A 6,000-nucleotide genomic window follows, 5' to 3' on the forward strand; every position below is an offset into this window, starting at 1 on the left:
TTGGGTCCCCTGAGACGTGGGCCCTGGGCGGTCGCCCGGGTTACCCACCGTCTGGACCGGCCCTGGGCATGGGAAAATTTCAAGGGATACGGGACCCCGGATGGATATCTTGCTGCAAAACTAAGGTATCTTAAAAAGGAAATCAGGTCCTGGAGGGCTAATGAATTCCCAAAGGAATCACAAGAGTTGATTAAGGCAAAATCTAGGGTCCAGGAGTTGGATCTGCCAACTGAAGCTCGTCCCCTTGGTGATTATGAACTAGAAGATCGAAGAGCTAGTTTTAAAAAAAATAGTTGAATTGGAAAAGATGGCTTCCCTTGACCTAAAACAGAAGTCGAGAGTAAAGTGGGCGGTGGATGGGGACGAAAACACAAAATTTTTCCATGGATATGTTAATAACAAAAAACAAAGGAATAACATCTATCGCTTGATCATTAACGGTTCTTGGAGTACGGATGCTAATGCAATTAAGATGGAAGTGTACAAGTTCTTTAAGGCTAAGTTTCACGAAAAATGGCCTAGCAGACCTAAACTTATCAGCCAAAAATTCAGGGCTTTCGACTCGATTACTAGCACAAACTTAGAGACGCCATTCACTATTGACGAGATCAAATGTGCTGCTTGGGCGGAAAACTTGATTATGGTTGTAACTCCTCTTTCATTACCCTTGTACCAAAGGTAAAAGACCCCTTCAAGCTTGGTGATTACCGGCTGATTAGCCTCATTGGATGTGTATACAAGATACTATCCAAACTACTAGCCTCTCGGCATAAAGGAGTTATCGGTTATAACATTGGGGAAGTTCATTCGGCATTCATTGAAGGGTGAAATATACTTAACGGGTCGCTTGTCATCAATGAGTGATGCTCTTGGGCAAAGAAAATCAAGAAAATATCATATTATTCAAGGTTGACTTTAACAAAGTATTTGATTCTATTAATTGGGAATATCTTGATTCCACTCTTGAACAAATAGGGTACGGGATGAAGTGGAGGGGATGGATAAAGGGGTGCTTAAACTCGGCTAGGGTATCCATTCTTGTCAACGGTTCGGCTACTGACGAGTTCTCCATGGGAAGAGGTGTAATACAAGGTGACCCGGTCTCACCCTATCTATTCATTGTTGCAATGGAAGGTCTAAATGTGGCCATGACTTCGGCATGTGAGAAAGGTCTATTCTCCGGAATTAAGATACCAAATTGTGACCAAACGGTCTCACACTTGTTCTACGTGGATGATGCCCTTTTCGTTGGGGAATGGTCCAAAGTAAATATAAAACTCTTGGTAGGATCCTTTGATGCTTCCATGTGGTATCTAGGCTTAAGGTTAACTTTAGTAAGTCGAGGGTGTTTGGTGTAGGTGCTCATCTAAGTAAAGTATCTCGTTGGGCTACACCACTTGGATGTAAGCCTAAAGAGCTACCATTTACATATTTGGGGGGTCCTTGTGGGTGTGAATATGAAATTGTTAAAAAACTAGAAACCGATGATCGAGAAGCTCCAACAAAAGTTATCACTATGGAAAGGAAAAACCCTATCTTTTGATAGAAGATTAACACTATTAAAGGTTGTGATGGGGGAACCTACAAACTTACTACTTCTTCTTGTTTGTTGCTCCAATTGGAGTCATTGATATGCTTGAAAAAGTTAGGAGGAGATTTTTATGGGGTGGATGTGAAAATAAGACAAAGGTACATTGAGTCTCGTAGGAAAAAGTGACTAAGCCAAAAGAAGCAGGTGGGTTGGGGGTGGGTTCTTTGAGGGCACTTAATGTTGCTCTTATCGTTAAATGGTGGTGGAGGCTTAGGGTAAATAGAAGATAATCTCTGTAACGACCCAAAATTTAAGACCAAAAATTTTTTTTAATAAATCATTACTTAAAGTAAAGTCATCATTCCAAAACATAATATGAGTATAAGTTTTCAAAACACATGTTCATTATCAGAGTAAACATTCCCAGGTTGTCTAGTCTATGGTGTGTGTCATGCGATCACCCCGAGCTCTTCCCTCCGCTACCGGAAGTACCTGAAACCAAAACTGAAAACCGTAAGCACGAAGCTTAGTGAGTTCCCCACCCAACCACATACCATGCATAACCACATACTGCACATACTAGGCCACGCCCCCTATCTTGGACCTCGCCCCCTACCTCGGGCCTCGCCTGTCACAGGGCCTCGCCCGCCAACTAATAATAACACATAAACATTTCACAACACATAACTAACACATGCAACTGGTTCTGTCCTAAGGCCTCGCCTATCCTGGGCCTCGCCCATGTTCTGCTACTGATGAGTCATGGAACCCCGTCCACGCTACTAATGGTAGTGAGGTACGAGCCTAGCCCACTCTCACGCCTGTTCTAGTTCGGGCCTCGCCCCTATTCTGCTACTAATGAGATATGGAACCCCATCCACACTCTGCTATTGGTGAGATACGGGACCTCGCCCACACTCACCTCCCTACCAGGCACATACATGTATCACACAGATAACAAGTTTAACTATCATATAAACAATTCCCTGGGCACCCGCCCGCTATTACTGAACCTCGTCCTGAGAATAATACTAGCATACTATGCCTAGGGCTAACCCCCGGGTCTTCTATTCATAACTACATGGGCCGGCATTGTGGCTTTAGACCCATTCACACAAAGGGAAACTCACCTGCACTGGCTGAACTTGCTGATGATCTCACTAGTTGCTGCCTGGCAACTCACTGAACTCCTGCTCCCCTTGCTCCCCGAACTACCAATATTAATGCAACACTGAGTCTAACTGACCCCCGAAAGACAACCAAGTTCACCCTGGTCCAAAGTCAAAGTCCTGGTCAAAGTCAACCTTCCAGGTCAACCCTACTCGCCGAGTCACCCTACTGACTCGCCGAGTTCAAAATGATCAGATACCTTCCATTCGCGCCTCGACTCGCCGAGTCAGTCCATGACTCACCGAGTCTACTGATTTCTGAGTCCAGACCTGTCCAACTCACTGAGTCTCCACCCGACTCACTGATTCGAGTCACAACTCGAAGGGTTTGGGGTTTCGCGACCTGACTTGCCGAGTCCAAGAACAGACTCGCCGAGTCCAAGGCAATCTTCATACGACTCGACGAGTTGTTCATCCCACTCGTCGAGTTTCTCCACAACTTCATGCTACTCGCCGAGTCCACTCAAAGGACTCGCCGAGTCCCTTCAGTTCTCCTTACATGCAGAGGATTTTTGAGTCATGCATAGACTCCAAACTGTAGATCTACCCTTCCCAAGCCTATTCCCTACGTAAAGTTGCAATCTTTACGTGTAGAGAAGGAGATCTAGGTAAAACATGCCAAAAACTAGGGCTTAAGGCAAAAAGACTCCATGATCCACTCAAGGGCTGATACTTTACGGAATTCTAGACCAAAACAAGCATGGATCTGAGGTAGCAACCTCAGATCTGGACCTCAAGCTCGAGATTGATTTCAAACGTGGCTTAAAAGCCCCAAAACTCATAACCAAGGAAAATCTGGAGGAGAGAAATGACTTAATACCTTCAAATGCTCTGAAATGGTCCCCAAACTTCGGATCCAAAGCCACTCCTTGATGCTTCAAAGATTCCCACTTCTTCTTCTTCCTCTAAATCACTCAAAAATGGCCAAAAGCATGAATGAGCACAATGGGGGCTTAGGGTGCGGCGTTCTGGGTGTGAGAGACAGTAAAGGAGCACTAGGAAGAAGAATGAGGCGATTAAATAGGCTCTAAGTCCCGGATTTAGAGTTTTCCTCGCACAGACCAGACTCGTCGAGTCCACTTGGCCGACTCGCCAAGTTGGTCACTTACACCTTGACCCGGATCCCGCTCGGACTCATCGAGTCCCTCCTTGGACTCGCCGAGTCGACCCTTAAATTAGGGCTTTCCTTTCCTTTCTTGGCCTTTGAAACTTTGGGTGTTACAATCTCTTTGGGCGAAGGTAATTTCGGGGTGTCATAACCTCAACAAAAAAACGGCAAATTGCCTTTCAAAAAAACTCTTAATGGAGTTTGGAATAATATTGTTGGAGTAAAAAAGGATCTTCAAATATTCAGAATTAATCATGATGATATTTTGTGAAATTGGTGGATAAAGGCGACGACACCATGTTCTGGTTTGATAGATGGATTGGTCCGGCCCCTCTAAAAAATGTTTTCCCGGAGCTGTACTATCTGGAGAGGCGCAAACACTGCAAGGTTGAAGATAGATTGTCTGCAGTCGGGCTCTTATGGGATTGGTCTGTTGTTCTATCGACTAAGTCTCAGATCCAGGAACTGAGATCGCTCGTTGCACTTATTGGGGCTTTCCAACCATCTGACCGTCTTGATCGTTGGACGTGCCTACTGTCCAGTGATGGAGGCTTCCATGTAGATGTCCTGAGGTGAGGAGAAAGATGGAGGATTCGGGGAGCACAACATCAATTGGTGTTATTGACTGGATTAATGAAGTGCCAGTCAAGGTTAATTGTTTTGTCTGGAGGGCTAATTGGGGGTGGGGGGGGGGGGGGGATCCTGGTTTTGGCGAAGTTTGGAACAAGGGGACTGATCAATGGGTCTACTTTATGTGGGAAGTGTTTGACGGAGGTTGAATCAACAAACCATGTGCTGGTAAGGTGTCTATTTGCAAAGGAGATATGGAACATGGTGTTGACTTGGTGTGGTATATCCATACCACCATTAAACACGGTTAGTGATGTTATTAAGTTTCCTGCCCAATCATGTTGTTGTCCAAAGAAAATGAGGAATCTTATTAGTATTTGCCATGGCTCCCTCTAGTGGATTTGGAAATCCAGGTGCGACAGAATATTTAAGGGATCTAGGGTTTCAGCTGCAATGGTAGTATATAGTATAAAATTTGTTGTATTCACTTGGTTGAAGTATATAAGAGATAAGAGTTCATACGTCTAAGGTGAATGGTGTTATGGTCTGTTTTCATGTTTGTAAATTTTCTTATTTTGTTCCCCGTTGTCTAGCTACTTGTTAAACTTTAGTGGGTTTCTATTCATGATATTTATTTGCCGGTTCAAAAAAAATGTCACTTTCGAATGTTTCCAATAAAATCAAATAGTGACGGCTTGTAGTTGTTTTTCCTTTAATAAATGCAATTCAAAAACAAAAGAAAAATAAATAAATTTTTTCCCAGATTTTAGAAAAAATCCAATACAATAATCAAAAATTATTTTACAAGTTAGAACCACAATGATACTAAGATAGGTGCTAGAACTTAGAATCCACAAAATTTTAAATCATATTTGCACTTGTATGATTAAAAAGTAATATCAGCGAAAGAATCGAGCTTTAGACTTTTTTTAATTCATAAATAAACCAATATACACATGTGGAGAGGTACAAACCTTTTTTTTATATTTCTATCTATGTATATCCTCCTTTTCAAATCCTTCTCGTATCCTCCTTTTCACATACTCCCTATAAAAATAGTGTGTAACCCTCCAAATATATACATGTCCCTTTATTTGATTGTGGGCCCATGCTTATTTTTATTTCACTGCTGTGTGCGTATACGTAGACTTAAAATAATAATAATAATAATAATAATAATAATAATAATAATAATAAGATTTAAAAAAATCAGATTTGGGGCTTTAATTTTTTTATTAAATTACATGGGCTGTTACTTTGGGCCATCTAATTATCACTTTTGGGTTACTTTTTTTATTTTGGACAGATTTGTTGTATCTGTTTACGGGGACGAAAGAAGTGCACCAAAGTCCAAACACGTTATAAATCCGATATTCACCACCGTCTAGGTTATTGATCCATGAGTTAGGAACATACCACTAAATTTCAATTCAATCGGACCAAATGTACCCCTCCATGATGAATATTGCTTAGTGCTGCCGAAAATAAAAATAAAAACTCATATATATCACTTAGTTTTTCTGCTTTATCATTTATGTTCTCACGCCCTTTGTTTTTTTGAGACAAAAATACCTGAAATTTGTGGACCACCTCTACAACGTTGTGTAGCAGAAGATGGGATC

The sequence above is a fragment of the Lactuca saligna genome, chromosome 2 (genome assembly GCF_052625555.1).
Source record: "Lactuca saligna cultivar CGN05327 chromosome 2, ASM5262555v1, whole genome shotgun sequence".
NCBI lineage: Eukaryota > Viridiplantae > Streptophyta > Magnoliopsida > Asterales > Asteraceae > Lactuca > Lactuca saligna.